This window comes from Pseudoliparis swirei, chromosome 8 (genome assembly GCF_029220125.1).
Source record: "Pseudoliparis swirei isolate HS2019 ecotype Mariana Trench chromosome 8, NWPU_hadal_v1, whole genome shotgun sequence".
Classification (NCBI taxonomy): domain Eukaryota; kingdom Metazoa; phylum Chordata; class Actinopteri; order Perciformes; family Liparidae; genus Pseudoliparis; species Pseudoliparis swirei.
The window spans coordinates 8478367-8495635 of NC_079395.1; positions in this window are offsets into that span (position 1 = coordinate 8478367).

Here is a 17269-nt window from a genome sequence, read left to right on the forward strand (position 1 = left end):
TTTCCTGGGTCACTCCTCCCATCTGCTTCCAACCTGCTGAAGGGAACAGACAGGACGGCCCGATGGAGTCAGCGAAATGTTTGAAAATCCATAAGCTCACAACTCATCAGTAATGAAGTGTTTGAAACGGAGCGCGTTGGAGCGGAGGAGGGGAAGAATGTGAGGTGGGTTAAGGCGCTTTGACAAATCCTCTGCAGGTTCCTAATGGCTGTAAGAGTCATACAACACTCTGGTTCGGTCATTAATAAGCTTGAGTCCAAGGCTCTGAGACATTTTGCTTCATCAGCGTCTTCTAAAAAGTGACATCCAGACTTTTCGCACTATTTCACTTCGGATGGTGACGGTGAGGGAACTCCCTGATGGGCAGCCGGTGTGGGGTTGCTGACACAAACCTCCAGTTGTTTTTCAGTAGAAATGAAATCATACCCAAATAACTTCCCAAAAGAAAGTAAAAGGTGGCGTTAACCGGAAATTATAGGTCTGATATTACTTTATATTTATAAAAAGAATTCCATGAGAAGTCCTCAAACCTAAAAAACAAAAGAAAATAGGTTTGGTAAAAATAGAAAATAAAACACTCGCTGGCTTTCTGAGCTTTCAACTGCAGCTGACGTTCTGGCTCAGAAACCATCATGTGACCAAAGTGTGGAGCATCGGTCGAGTGATGGAGGGTCAAGTTATTATATTCTTATACCCAGAGGTCGAAACGCTGACTCATGGCTTCCGATGGGAATGTCCTCATTAATCTTTCTCTGCATCTCTGTTCTAAGGTAACAAACGACACAATGATTCATATTTTCAGGTGATTCTACACTAAAGAGAACATATTAATAGTACATTTCATTTTTGTTCATAGATGTCCCCTGAATGCAACACAAAAACTTAACAAAACTACTTTGATAATTTGTAGATGAATGTTTTCATTCAAAAATATTTTGAGACAACCTGGCAACCCGAATGTTGTTTTTCTTAATGACTTGTGGTGATCTGTAAACCATTATTACCAACCAACCTTTTATAAAGTATGACTTTGTTTATATACTGAAAATGAAAATGAAAACCACCCTGTACTTTACAAAAAGGCATACAAACTATTTATGGATGCTGTTTGACCCAGCTCACACATGGGGCCTCCACTGAATGTCCTCTTCACACACCCACTGCCTCTGCTTCACATTCAATGTTCAGTGCACAAAGCCCCACATACCCCACAGTAATGCATAAAAGAAAAGGGATTATCTTTTCAATTTGCCCATCCCTTGGTGTTATGCAAACAAGATGGGAAGGGAACAAATCTGTTTAGTTGGACAGCATGGGATCTATTTCTTGGAACTAGAAGAGGAGATCTGTCAAGATTTAAGTCTAATGTGCTGCAGCTGATCCCCCCAGCTTTCACAGCCTCACTCCATCTTTCAATCATAAGATTATAACTGTTTTTTAATGGGACACAGACTCCACATTCCCCAAGTCCATAAAGGCCCGCAGGCATCCAAATCATATTGTTCACGTTCAACTTGAAACAGTTCGAAGATGTCAAAACGGGAAGTCTGTGTGACACACACACACACACACACACAGTGGTAACTGTAAATCAAAAGAGTTGGGGAAGGAGTTGTGTTCGTTGGCTGGATGAGGTTTGGAAACGTTTTGGTAGTTAACTACTGAATCCGTCCGTCCCGTTTAATTTGGAAAAAAAACTATCAGCATCCAGACAAATCAAAGATCCAGAAACGTCATCAATTCGCCCGTTTGCTCGCTGTGAACGATCCGGACAGATTCTCTCTTCACACATGAGTTGCACTCGGCTGGCAGACTAAAGTCTAATTTAGTTTAATGTCCGCCTGAATGAATCAGACATTTGCATTCTCTCAAACACTTCCTCGATAAGTTCAGGGTCGCAGTGCATTTGTGAAAATTGGCTTCTTTTGACCAAATTGAGCAGGTTATCTTGAAAAGTTACAGTCTATTAGTACAACGTTCTTGATGTGTTTCCCCAGACGGTGTTTCTGGTAGAGACAAAAGAAGATCAAATATTGTTTTGACTATATTTGGTGTTGAATAAGCCTCTAGGGGTAACTGGCTATGGGGATCTGGAGCAGGCAGCGAATATCCTGGGCTAAGACTTCCTTTTCCTTGCGCTGGTCATTGTTTATAGTCCAATCAGCAACTTGAGATGCAAGACTGGAGCTGGAGTTTAAGACAATTTGTACAAACGGATTCATAAGTAGCCAGAAAACTAATAAAAAGTTAAATCATTGTCGGAAGATTGCAAAGAATTGCTTTTAGATCAACACTTCCTTGTTTTGCTCTCCACACAAACTATTGACCTGCATTCAACCAAAGACTTTTCAGACGTTATTGGCCAATACTGCTAGCAAGTCAGAACCCTTCAAAACCAAAATCTTGTCCCGATTCTGCAAATTAAAGCAATCTGTTTGTAAAGATTAAACTAGCTCATTAGCATTTGCTAATTTAAGATTTCCTTTTCGTCCAAACAAGGAGTGTGGACTTTGTCCTCCACTTCTTTCAGTGCAAAGGCATCGTTTTGTGACATGGAGAAGATGAAAGCTCCTTGTAATGGATGACTTGTAGCTCAATGTGTGGCATGTGAGGATTGCTTCAAGATAAACTTGAAAAAGTCTCAACGTTTCCATGAAGGTGTCAAAATGCTCCAAACTAACTGCTTGTCGGATTGCCAAATATCCCACAGAGATGGAGATTGAAGGTTCTGCTTCTGAGAAGTTTCTCATCTTTCAGAAACCTTTTACTGTGCCACTGTGGTTCAGTGGTGAGTAGGGTCGTCCTTCAGTCGGATGATCGGCGGTTCGATCCCCGGCTCCGCTAGTCCATGTTGATGTGTCCTTGGGCAAGACACTTCACTCCAAAATTGCTCCTGCATCTGTGCCTATGGTGAATGAATGTGTGTGAATGTTAGTTACGGCTGATGTACAGGTGGAACCTTAGCCCCTCCCATCAGGGTATGAATGGGTAAATGGCGTTAAAGTGCTCTGAGTGGTCGGAAGACTAGAAAAGTGCTGTACAAGTACAGGTCCATTCAATCCATGGCCACTTTATGCAGCAATTATTATTTTTTGAAAATAAAGCAGAGACCTGATTTTAACTCGGGCATCCACAGTCATACAAAAGCAATCTCTGTCCACACTGTTTTGGAAATGATTCCGATCCACTCTAATGCTTCTGAAAGCGAATATCGCATGACTATTCACGTACGCTGGGCTTGTACTCTTTAATAATATGCTTACTAGAATCCTAGCTCTGCCGGATTGATTGTTTCTTTGTGAACTTCATAATGAGAAAAGGAAAGTGCTCCATGTGTCTATCGCCCTCCTCAAAGCCACAAACTGTGACTCAAATGTAAAATGTTCACAATACCGCTCGACACGCGGCTCGCTAATCCCTCCAATAATAGCTTGCTCTCGCCGTAGTAGCATTATAGAATGCTGAACGGCTTAAATGCATAACAGCTGCTAGTATAGACCACAAGGTCAACAACGCCTGTGACCCTTTATCCACGTTGAATTAACCACTGGTAGTCGATCGCTAATCAAGGTTGTTGCTGTTTGTTTTCTTCTGGTGGCGTGACGAATCCGGACAAGGACGCGTTGAGCTGCTAAGATCCAATCAAGTGGCCGACACGGGCGTCGACGACATCGTTCTCATAGGTCTTCGTTTCTGCTTGTCCACACCACCCCAGAGTTATTAAAGTAACACGGCATCGGTAGCGTTTTCAAATGCCTACATTTTTAGGGTATTAAAACTTTCCAGTAGTGTGGCTGTTTAAAAACAGAAACGTAGTCGTGTGGAAGTTTACTCATTTAGGTTATCTCAAATATCAATGTGATTTGCAATGAAGTTTTTCTGAAAGGTTCTGTAATTAAAATTCTGAGTGTTTCGATTGCCTCCACGTGGCTCACAGCTAACGGTGCTAACAACGGTAACAGTGCTGACAGAGCTAACGGTGTAAGTCTGGGGGGGGGGGAACCAGAGGGGGAACCAGAGGGGGAACCAGAGGGACGATGCAACGGTACTGCGATGAGGCCACAGCCGAACAGTTGTCAGCCGTAGCCGCCATATGAGGTGCTGAACCCGGAGGTTCGTCGCCCTATGACAGTCGGCGCGTTGCTCCGCCTTCCAGTGTTACGATTCAGAACAGGTATAAAGACTCTTGCTTTGCCTTTAGATGTGTTTGGACATCACTTCGCACAAACAAGTTTGGGTTGAAGCACACTTTAAACCATTAGATTGGTGCGATTATGATTTGTACGACTTAAAAAATAGCACATAGTCTGTAAAAGGTCTGTAAGAAAGCTTCATGCAAGTCCCTTCTTGATTCAAAGAAAAAAAAGCTTCGTCTTTGTTTCTAATCATGTGTTGGGAAAACAGAGGGGGCTCCATAATGATCTAAGAAGGCAGAATTTAAAGATGCTTTCTGGGTCACTGAAGCATAACTCAACACTCTTCCATCATACACACACACACACACACACACACACCTGAGGATAAGAAGACAGTTGCTAGCAGAGATTGTGGATCACTCCAAAACAACAATATTTCTTCAAACATGCCCTCATGCACAAACACACAGTGAAAAAAAAAGAAATCTTTTGGTGCTTTGTGGGGTTGGATTACACACACGTGCACCCAGAGATGCAAACAGACATGCATGCACATACACAGTGACTTACGGGAGAGTCAGACACTGCTGAGTGATTGCATTGTTGATGACAAGGTCCCGTGAAGGAAGGACAGGCTTCCTGTCTGTGATCTTGTTGTCGTGGAGACAGCAGGGCCCAGTCAAATAGATTAGCTCAGATCCTTTGATCTTTAAGAGGGAAACCAAAGAGGATACTGAAATGGGCACCACTTTTCCACATAAAACAAACCACTGGCACAGTTTTGAAGTTTTTCTAAACGACTTTCGTCCAACTCGATTCTGACTGGAAAAACCTTCATTCTGAGTGTCTTTGAAACCAGCATCTCGTTGGTTTGGTAACACAACGGTTTGAGGCAGGAAACGTTTTATTTGACGAGGTGAATATCCCTGAGTCGGGCCAAAGAACAACTCTTTGTTAGTTTACTGGCAAGGCTGAATAAAGTGAAAATACTATAAGTCAAAAATAATTTCTACGCTTAGCTAAAATGGATTTTTGCATATTACACCTTTTCCAAATGCAATAAACGCAAACAAAGAGACATTTGAACAAAGTAGTTATGTCATGATGCCACTCACCATTACATGTCTATGTCCTCTGAGAAAAAAAACAATAAAAAGACTGTATTTGCGGGAAACATTGTTATATGTCATCCCCTTTTTCTATCATCATAACTGCTGATAAAAATAATAACTCTGAACTGGAAAGATGCAAAACCACCAACCATAACTCAGTGGAGACAGAGATTAAACCAGGTCCATACAATGGAAAAAATGACTGCAAAACTACAAATGACATTAGATATCTTCACAAGAAGATGGGCGTGCGTGACGTTATATCTAGAGTCGATATTTGATGGAGATGTTATAACTGAGAGGGGTTGAGGTTGTACACATACAGTGCAACTGCAAAACAAAGAGGTCTCTGAAAAATCTGGGTATGAAATGAATGTCTGTTGATTTGTTTGTTATTTATTTATTTATTTTTTACTTTTCACATTAATGCCTTTTACCTTTCTTTAGTTATTTTACTTTGTACTCCATGCTTATCATTTGGTGGTATGTAGTTTGATTGTTTGTTCCTTCCCTCCCTCCTCATTGGGTCCTACTCTTGGAGGGTATAAACATGTGGGAGTGGATGGGTGGGAATCTTTGGCGGGTGTTTATGTGGATATGGATGGATTTGGATGTGTGCTGATTTTATTTTGTTGTAGATATATTTTTTTTTTCTTTTATTTTTTCTAGATGTCAAGGAATAATCTGTTTGTGGAAAATGCAAAATAAAAAGTTATAAAAAAAATAACTGCTGATAAAAACACAACATTGTACATGTTGATCAAAGTTGTATTAATATCATATAATCTTGCAATGTTCTCCTAAAACAACTGATTCACATTTCGTTTTAACCAAACTCTCAGTTTCCATTTCAATTATATTCAGACTTTTGCATAATTTTAATGAAACGAGAACTCTAGTATTTGTATGTGGTTCTCATGGTTTGTAACATCTGCAGTCGGGTTCTGCCTGGGGACGTTCCCACATGCTCTTCTCTCTCCGCATAGTTCCTGTTAGTCTCTGCAGTCAATTAAGGCTGAAATTCTGCAAAAGAAGTACATGATCTCCAAGTATGCCTCACACAAGTTGGAGCCCATGTGATGGCGTGTGCTCTTTGGTACCAGTACGTCCGGTTGTATTGTGAATGTCTCCGTTGCTGATACGCCTCTGCACCAACGTCAACAGGACAAACTCTTGATCCTGATACTCGTTTTAAATTTCCCGACAGGCGCCTCAAACACCATCACTTATACAACAAGTCTCTGTATTCGTCTTTAATAAACAAAATCAGCTCTTAGTTGTTCCTGTTTATTTCTCAGCGGGGTTTTGATTGCGCTCCCAACAGAACAGTTGAATTGCTCCATTGTACTTAGCATCCAGAGCCATTACCCTGTCGTTGCATTGCCCTGCTTTGGTTTACTGCATAAACAGTTATTTGATATGTAAGATAAACACTTCTTGTCATGTCTGCCTCAGAGAGAAGAAAGAAAGAAACAGAGAGATGAAGCGAATGATGGAAATACTGACTTTCTTTCTGTTAGTAGACAGAGAAGTGAATTATAAAGAGGTCAGATTAATCTCTCTGTCTGTAACTTCCATTGCTTTTCATGTCTTCTCAGCTACATTAACGTCGGCGGTGACCGGCGACCCGAGGGAGATTCCTAAAGTACGCCTTAATGTTTTTTGTGGCCGAAGACGGAGCTGCGTATGCTTCCTGCCAAACTCTATAGTGTCACATGAGAGTCATAAATCAAAACTGTTATGAGGTTTGTGTAATTCTACAGTTTGAGTGGTTATGGAGTCGTGGAGGAGACGGGATTTGATTCGGCTGGTGTTCTGTCATGCTGCTGGTGTGGTTGTTGGTGGCCCGGTGGTCAGACAGACTGTCCTTCAAACAGCGAACCGGGGTACAAAAACCCGCTGTGTCAGCAAATATTCAGCCTGGCAAAGTGTCTTTGGAGGAAACAAACCTCGGAGAGCGGTTTCCTATTCTTGTAATTGTCAAAACGTAGATCGGATCACAGCAAACAACGGAGTTTAACATTTGACTTATTATGATTAATAATCTTACTTGCAGCATTCTGTAAATGACTTGGACAAAAGGCAGAAAGACTCGTTCCTCAACACTCTGAAGTATCAATATACTACAAAACTATAGCACTATAGCAACAACAAGCAGCTAAACATGCTGCATTTTGTTAAAATAATAATAATAACTTCCGCTGTATGTTACTGCCACCATCACTCCCTCCGCCTACATAGTATACCCAAAATGTAAATCTAGCAAGTTCAGGCATGTTCTTTGGGTGTTGCCAAAAGTCATGTTGGGAAATGTAGGAAGCTGCAAACCGAAATGGAGAAATTTGAGGCCGGTCAAGAGAAAGAAAGTAAGTTAAGTTGACAACTTTGACCAAATCCTTACAGTTGTGGGATTCTGTGCTGGCTTTTCATCAGGATCTGAATTTTTCTTTCTTCCTCATTAATTCCCAATCCACAACTTCTGTGTCTTTGTGTTATTTTAGAGGCTTTTTTTCAGTTCGATTTTAAATGTAAATATTGTAGAAATTGAGAGATAATACTGAAAACCGTCCAAAAGTATTGTCTTCTTTCTATTAGTATAAAAAGTGTATTACAAACAGAAGAAGACTGGAAAGGCTCGATGACAACAGACATATGTTGTCATGTTCTGCTGTTACTCCACTCTATCTTGATATAGCTTATAGTAGTTTCCTGCTAAATGTGTCATATATACTGGATATGCTATATTATAGGTAAATATACCACCTTTCTAGAGCAGAACGCCACAAGAGTGTTTCACAAAAGAAATAAGGAAACCAACAAAATAAATATAAAAACAGACATATTGATTTTAGTTGTGATGGCTCAGTGTGGACATTTCTGGGCTCAGTGCATTAAGTGAAATGCTATTACAACCGCGGCCACTACGCTGTCAGCATGGTGTTGTTTCCGGGGGATTGAACCCCAATACAGCATCGCGGTAAGCGGATGACGTGTTCCTGCTGGGAAAGATAGTGACTGTTTAGTTTTGCTTGTAAGTGAGAGAACATTTATGTTCATCTCGGCTGTTACCCGATCAAGACAACCGGCTGTGTCTGCTTTGGCACAGCAAACTTTACAGTCAACACAACTGGCATGAGGTCACCCATCCTCTCGCTCTCTCTCTCTCGCTTTCTCTCTCTCCCTCTCTTTTTTTTTTACAAATGCCTCTCCACCAAAGAGTCTATCCAAAGAGCATCTGGTTCCTCTTGGGTCTGCGGTCACAACACTGAGAGAGTGCCACATCAAAGCTCCCTCCATCCAGCCCTCAGAGAAGCGAGGAGAGCGAAGAGGGAGGAAGAAGATGAAGAAGAAGAAAGAAGAAATCGAAGAAGAGAGAAAATCTGGGACACATTCTGCTTCACACACACCGCAAATCTGTCTTTGCTCATGGAAAAAACTTGCAGCGCACATGAGTGGCGTTGCGTTGTGAAGCCATCAATCTCCGTGGTCTGACCACTGGCACTGATAGTCTGACTTTGGCTCCCGCGCTCATCTTTTTACTGCTCTACAGGCGTTGGCAAGATGTTTTTAAGCTCTTAAGTTTGTTGTCAGTCTCTATTGTATTGGTGGTACATCATCTTTTGTACAATTATGTCAATGAAACACAACCTCAATCTCTGTTTGATGAGTGTGCTCAGAAATCCCTGAACAAACAAATTCGCACTGTTAAAAAGATCAACGGTGATGAAAAATCCCCTTAATGCCTTTCCTTTCTTCAGGCCTGGACACGTTCACACACCAACTCACACACACGGACACACACAGAAAGAAGATCAAATGTTGAGGGCTGTTATGGTACGTTTTGAAATGTGAACCTCTAGCAATTTCCCCATCACTCAAAGGCACCAAAGCGCAGTGTGCAGGCCGCTTCCTGCTCATCTTTGTGTTGCACGGCGGAAAACTCAAAGAGCGCTTCGTCGCTCTGCTCAGACATGTTTGTGACAACTGATGGGAAAGATGAATTACCATTAAATTACATTTAGTCTGCGCTCTAAATCATCTAAATTAGTAACAGATGAGAGTACTGTGGGCCCAGGAGGGTGGAGTCTTGGTGAGCATGCTGGCTGGTGGTGGAAAGGTTATCGAGGCAAGGACACATACACAATTTACATTCACTAACATATTAGCGTTTCAAACCCTTAAAAAGTGTCTTAGCAACTTATGGCGACAATAATAAACTAAAAGTCCGTCCAGCATTGAGCGGTGCAGACGGCAGTCTCTAAACGTGCTGCAATGTAATCCGTTGGTGCAATTGTGCTGCATCAACTAAATATCCACGAAAAATACTTGTTTTTGCCACCGACGGGAACAGATTGTTATTAGAAGTGTCTGAACACGACGGCGAGAGGGGAACAACCTGACTTATATTTTTCGTAATGACACTGCAGTTCGTTTCCGGTGCGGAAAAAAAAGTATACATTGACATTTTGTAATGTCAGTTGTTGGTCAAATGAGTCCTTAGTGCCATGAGTCACATGGCTCAACTCGTGTTGTTTTGTTGCCTCAACATAACTTCCTGTGAAGACTGAAGTTTATGTTTGAAAAGACGAGCTGATGTGAGAATGTGTCGTCGGGCTTGTTGCCGACAGCGTGATCGTGAGTTGGAGAGCAGATGGCCGTTGTTGTTGTTGGAGATTGTCGTGTTTGGTGGGCAGAAAGTTTATTCTCGTGGCTAAATGTTTAGCTGAGTTTGACGATGTGAGTGCGATGCAAGATTTCCAAAAGAGGCTTCTCAGAGCGAGACTCGGTTAGACACGATGACGAACAGACCGGATGAAGCACGAGGTAAATGTAGGACCCTTTCCATGATGTAGTCAGATACTTATAATAACAATAGCAGACCGTAAACATATACAGTGGGTACGGAAAGTATTCAACCCCCTTTAAAATGTTCACTCTTTGTTTCATTGTAAAAAGGTTGCTTCTACTCAATACTGAGCAAAGGGTCTAAATGTGATATTTCAGGGTTTTTTTTAATTTCTACATTACTGTTTTTTTCTGTCAGGATGGGGTGCTAAGTGAACATTAATGAGAAATAAAATTAACTTTTTTGATTTTAGCAAATGGCTGCAATGAAACAAAGAGTTAAACATTAAAAGGGGTCAGAATACTTTTCGTACCCACTGTAAATATATATAAATAAACATTGCAGACCCGTTTACTGGCTGCCGTCTGCAGTGCTACTGGACTCATTCAAACACATTTTGTAAAACTGTTCTATGAAGTGCTTTCCAGTTATTGTGATGTGATGAAGTGTTTTAGCTTAACTTGTCTTTTTCTACATCATAAGTGATTTCCTCCCAGAACCTCCAGAGAAGTGACCTGAGCATCTGGCCAATAACGGATCAACACAACATGATAAAAGTAAAGCCGTGTTGCAGCTGCGGTGCCGTAGTTTAAATCTAATGGCCGAACAGCATCCTTGCAGAGCCAAACGCTGTTGACCTCATCACTCTGAAAGTCAGAATGTATCCTGCTGCGTCTTGCACGATAAACTGTGAGTGCAGAGGTCAAATAATCCACCTGTCAGTGCACAGAAGAGGGCTGAAGCTGACTGGAATTTGTCGAAATGACAAATCTCACAAATACCAAAAGAGCTCACCATGTAAGTTGGTTATTCAAATTTTTATTATAAATCGCATCATTGTGGATGCCGGAAAAACATTTGAATAAATGGCAAAATCTGGATTAAGAAAAAGTTACACACTTTTTTCGGGTGAAATATAGTAAAAGAGACCCACTTAACAGCTGTGCGACAGCTACTTTTTAGGTGGCATGACATAAAACATGGCTGTGGTTGCACTGTCAATTAACTGTGACCTCCAGTCAATGATCATGTGATCATCCAGCCCGGTTTCATTCCTAGCTCAGCTTTTAAGTATCTGCAATGTAAACCCATCCACGGGGATGTCAGACGCTGAGGTCAACTGCTCAGGAGGTCAGGTGACACGGTTACAAGGGACAAAGTCCACGTCTGGAGGCGGAAACCACAACATAACCAGGTACTTTTTACTAGAGTTAATCACATGTTTAGTGTTTACTGTAGTGGAGCGTTATGGTTTAATGCGACTACCCCAAGCATGAATTAAAGTAAAGAGTTGAATACAAACTTGTTACATAAGGAAACCACTACAATCAATGGATACTTTGAGTAAAGCCCTAATAACTTATTTGTTCCATTCGATGTCCAGATCATTATTTTAATCACGCTTTAAAGGGCCAGTGTGTAGAATTGTTGGGCATTTAATGGCAGAAATGGAATATAATATTAGTATAGTTTGCTGTGGCCTCATGTATCTACATGTTACAAACAGATTCCATAATCACAAAATTAATCATTTTTAATGGACAGCACAGGATGTTCCTTCTCATGGATGTTTACAGCAACACAAATATAAAACCTTATTTACTGGCAACAGCTGTCAAAACAGGCATTTGTTAATATGAACAGTTCCTTTGTATTACTTCCATCTTCCTAAAGCCTCACCATCAATAAGAATGTAATCAACTTGTCTCGTTGCGTAAAGGTACTTCTGCTAATTCATTCCTCATGGCGTTAAAAGATGTTGATGGATGCATGTTTGTCTCTCTGGCTGAGGACTTTGTCTCCACAGGGAGATGTCTGATTTGCGAGGCTGCTCCTCGTCTTCCTGCTACCTGAGAGCAGAGCGTTCTGGATGGACAGGAAGTGTTTCACAGCTTTCTGTTTCTCCCCCTCAGACTCATGCCGGAGTCTTTTGGAGCGTGCAGCTGCCTGACACACCCGGGGGGAGACCACCTGGACACAAGGAACATGAAAGCTCTGTATGAGACTTTGGGGCAACCCTTCAATAGAACTGTCATTAATGTGTGGTGTGATGCAGCCCTGCAAACATTATTATGTTAAACAAATGGTACTAATATCTGCTTTATTTTTGTGAAATTAGGACTTGTTGGACATGTTTTTAATCATGTTTTGACAGTCTGAACATATTGTTTCCATCAAATCCTCATATACAAAAGACCCCTTACCGGGCATTTCAGACCCCCCGAAAGCCTCAGTAGCAACATTTCAGGAGTCTCTAAACTCATCAAAGAACTAGAATGGGCACTCGGTAGAGCGCATACCTTCGCAAATCACAAGATTGGGCATTTAATTATGAACATGTTGGCATTAGTTGCATGCCAATTGGATAAAAATTGACCACGCAATGGTAAAAAGAAGATTTTGACCTTTCCATGACCTTGACCTTTGACCTGATTGATCCCAAAATCTAATCAAATGGCCCCCGGATAATAACCAATCATCCCATCAAATTTCATGCGATTCAAGAAGATTTGTACCTTTTCATGACCTTGACCTTGACCTTTGACCCGATCGATCCCAAAATCTAATCAAATGGTCCCCGGATAATAACCAATCATCCCACCAAATTTCATGCGATTCGGTTTAAAACTTTTTTTGTTATGCGAGGAACACGCATACAAATAAATAAATACACGGCGATCAAAACATAACCTTCCGCATTTTCAATGCAAAGGTAATTATTTGACGCTGGCAATTGTCTCAAAAAGTGTATTTTAAAAACGTAATAATGTCCAGCAGTTTTCCTTATTCAAACTGCCAAACGTGTAACTATTCACAAATATAAAAAGTAACCAGTGCAGGTTGCTCCAAGTGAGTCTGTCTTCACGTCTGTTTGTGGACTTTATTGTAGCCCAATTCTCGTGAGAACATGGATTAAAGAACGACATCATCTCTCCTTCTGTTGCAGGGCGTAGTTGTGTAGTTGTGTAGTTGTAAAAGTGGCCTTATTGTTATATGAGCCTCTCTGTGTGCCAAGTGTATACAGCCAAGTTGCCTTGGCTTGCAACCAGGACATCTTTTACATTGCGTACTGAGCCTGAGTAGGACTCATAATGCCAATGCGCTGTCTAAAATTCAAAAACAATAATTGCTACAGACAAAGTTGGTACACGGAAATGTTCATACATTTGTTCTCAATCCTCAAAAGCCACCAAATTCTTTATACTAACCATGATCCTTGAGTTCAAATAGATTTTCCAGCAATTAATTATAAGCATACTGGCAGCTTTACTTCTTGTGTTTTTTGTGTGCTTTTTATGCCCTCTTTTCAAACACTTACTACCTACAAAGATCGTTTTCTGGTCTCTGGAAGAATCCATCGTATATATTTATGGTTATGGTTGTTAGAATATATCACTGCTGCTTTAGCCGTCTTCATGCAGAGCAGGACAATGTCGAGTCAGCAGGTGTGTTCACCAAGCAGCTGGCAGCCCGGAGGACAAACATGGGCCTGTCAGAGGAGGCCGGAGGCCGCTAGATGGGGCGGGGGCCACAAAAACCACAAGAATCCTGACTCGGGGCCAGCAGAGCTTCGGCCTCTTTTAGGTCGGCCTGGAGGGAGAAGGGGCCGTGCTACCTGCATCATGGATTTCTGTGAATTTCAAGGATTTTTATCTTCGGCTTGTGCCAGTAGTAAAGCTTCTCCCTTTTTTTTTAACGTTGTGTTGTTTTTCTTCCTCCAGAAGGAGCCACACGCTGAAGCTCATTCTGTGGACAACAACATCAGCGGCCTTGAAAAAAAACGCTTTTGGTAAATAATCCATCAGAGAAAACATGACAGCGGATGGGATATGTCAGTGTTTTGGTTTGATCATTATTCCTCTGAGCGGAGCTGAGTGCTTTCATATCGCCGCTGCATTACCTTACGCTCTGCTTCCTGTCAATCACCTCGCACCCGCACGGAGACTTGGAGGAAGTAATCGCTCAAAAGCTTGTTGCCTTACGAACGAAACGTCCGGGGGTTCCCGTGGGACGGCTGCTATAGGCTGGACGTGAACGCCTCGGTTTGTAAATAAAACAATGTTTTAAACGAAATGAAGACAAATAAATAAGACGAAGACAGCAGGAGGGGAGTTGCATCAGCCTCTGCGTGTTCCCACTTTGTTGTCTCCTTTGTTTTTGTGGGGTTTTTTTCCACTTGACCGTGCAGTTCAAGAATTTACCAAAGAGACACAGATGAAAGGATCTCTCTCTCCCCCTCCACCTCTCTCTTCGTCTCTCTGTTTCCACTCCCCGTCTGGATTGATTTAACTGTACTGTTTCGATTGTCTCTGCGGCAGCAGATGTCGGCCATATTGAAACCAAACTTGGAGCCAGGCCTTCTCCACCGGGCTCAGGACCGTCTCAATAGCTTGACTCACCGTGTGACTGCTGAGTCTTTCCAAGTATCCCAGTTGTCTCTCTGCAGTGATGGAGTCACCCTTTAAGCCCTGAGCTACTGTTTGAGCGTCTTTCAGCTAACGGCGTGCAACTTTATTGTTCCATTTGAATCTCACAGCTCTCATCAAATTTAGCCACCAGAATTATATATTTTCAGCAGTTTGCTTGCTCGTCAACAATCAGCTGACCAAAATAAAGTAAGCACCTATAGGTAACCATTTTGCAGCTAGAAGAGCCAGATACAACCTTCAGGACTTGGTGGAGTTCAAATACAGAGCTACAAACGAGAGTAAACACACAACACCAAGTGACTGTTTATGTGGCTTCGTAACTGCCGGATGTGTGTAGTCAGTTTTTTTACTGCCTCCAAATGGCCAAAATATGTTCTAAAGCAGGGTTAAGGTAGCTCTAAATTCATCTCTACGCTGCCTTTAGTCAGCTAAAGAGGTTCAACTCAAGATGATATACAATAGGTTGTAACATGTCACATTGCTAGTACTGTCAATAACTCCTCTGGTCTGATCTACAGCAACACCAACAGTTAAACAATTAAAATCCCATAACTCAGTTGTTTGTACATTGTGCACCACTCCCTTCTCATTCCCTTTTTACATCACCTCCAGACCTCCAGAAATGACACAAATATCTTCAGGGAGACACGAAGAAAAAGGCGAGCAGGAAACAACGCGGTCATCCAGTTCTTCAGAAAAGCTTTAATCGGAACCAGAGAGACTTTGAAAAGTCTCCACTCACATTCATCTGCTCTGAAATGTTTAGGGACACTGATTATAAAAGGTTTAATGCAAAAAACGTGTTTGAAATATCCCTCATTGTTTAGAGAGAGAATAACAAGTTTCAGGGTTTACAAGCCAAATCAGAGTATTAACACTCCCGACAGGAAATGTGAGGATCAAAGATTTTCATTGGGTTTTACTGTCCCATTGAGCCTTTTGACAATCAAAGCAGTCTTATTTCCACCTCTCGTAGATCACATTCCTGCAGCGACACAAAGAGAGTGCAGCGATGCTTTGATTAGCCACACAGGACAAAGCAGGGGTCAACACACCAGAACAAGCCTCCCAGTCTCACCTCCCTGCCTCCAGCTTCTCCTTCTATACAGCTCTTCTTTTTAATACCCCTTCCGGGCTTCTTGCAAATCCCATCAGTCTGTTTGTCCGGATCTCGCTAGGCGGCTTTTCCGGATCTTGAGAAAAGAAGGAATAGAGAGAGAGAAAGACAGAGAGAGAGAGGCTGGAGTCACTCTCCCAGAGCATGGATCCAGGATTAGAGGGGAAAGGGCAAATACCATGGAGAGTATAGAGGGAGGCAGCCGTGAGGGTTAAGACGCCAAACAATAGAAATTAATTAGAATTCTCTCAGTGGAGGATTGCTCTACTGATTAAGGATTGGGGGATTATTGGATAAGCAGGTGAAATACTTTTTGTGGTGTGTATGACGGGGCCTCCTTCACTATCATTTGTCTCTACATGTGAAGAACTTTACACTGCAAAAAATATTTGGCCATTCGAGTTTCAAGTTGACTTGAAAACCAATTCAGGACATAATTTTGGGGCGGCTGTAGCTCAGTGGGGTAAGGGGGTCGTCCTGCAACCCCAAGGTTGTCGGTTCGATCCCGGCTCTCCCCATTAGTTGTTGCAAGTCGAAGTGTCCTTGAGCAAGGCACTGAACCCCCAGTTGCTTCCCGGGCGCATCACTGCAGCCCACTGCTCCTTAATAACTAAGGATGGGTTAAATGCAGAGAACTAATTTCCCCTTGGGGATTAATAAAGTATATATCTTATCTCTTATCTTATCTTAAGTAAAACCCTATTAATCCATTTTAAACATCCATTTAATCTTTTTTTTATGGTTTTGAAAAAATATAGTTTTTTCTTAATCTGACAATTTCTGTGTTATTTAACTTAATTATCGAGCAACAATTGAAGTTCAAGCTTCTCAGATGTGAGGATTTGATTACTTTTTCCTGTTTATTGAACTTTACATTTTTTTTAAATTAAGTAATTCATCACTTTCATAGACTTAAAAGATGAAGATATTGTTTTCCTTAAATCTGAAAGTTGCAGTCTTAATTCTGTATCAGCTTCTGTTCCAGGTCAAAATTAAACAGATAATAGGTTCACACTGAATGGACTTCTACTTTGTAAAAGAACCATTATATGAAGCCTTTTGTGGCTCTAGAGGAAGCTGCGTGAAGTCTGATCAACTACCTCAAGTGATGTCACTTGAGTCTTCGTCGTTGGTGCTGAAGACTACAAGTTAAAAAACCCAAACAAGTCTGGTGGTGTGTGTGAGCTTCTCATTACATAAGCAACTACTGCCATAAATCTGCTGATAATCAGTGCTTTTGAGTTCAAATTGAGGTTTGGTGCTTGTGTGCAGATATAATCTGTGTTTAAAGATAAGTATAACACAGCTGGCTCAGTGCCAGAGTGGCTGACTGATGAATGAAGAGGAGCTGGAGGCTCTCAGCTCAGGGTCAAAAGATCAGAGACAACAGCAGAGAACCACAAGTTGACACGAGACAAGGAGATGGTAACTCAAGGCCAAGGTCACACACACGCACACGCACACGCACACACACACACAGGTGTTGGGGAGGAAAAGGCTTTGTGAAGGTGTGTTGTTATCCGTCGCTCCCTCCCTCCCTTCAGGCAGACAGGCTAATGATGAGAAGATGTATAATTTGAGGGCCACAGTCAAGAAAAATGTGCATCACATCCGTGATGAATGATAAG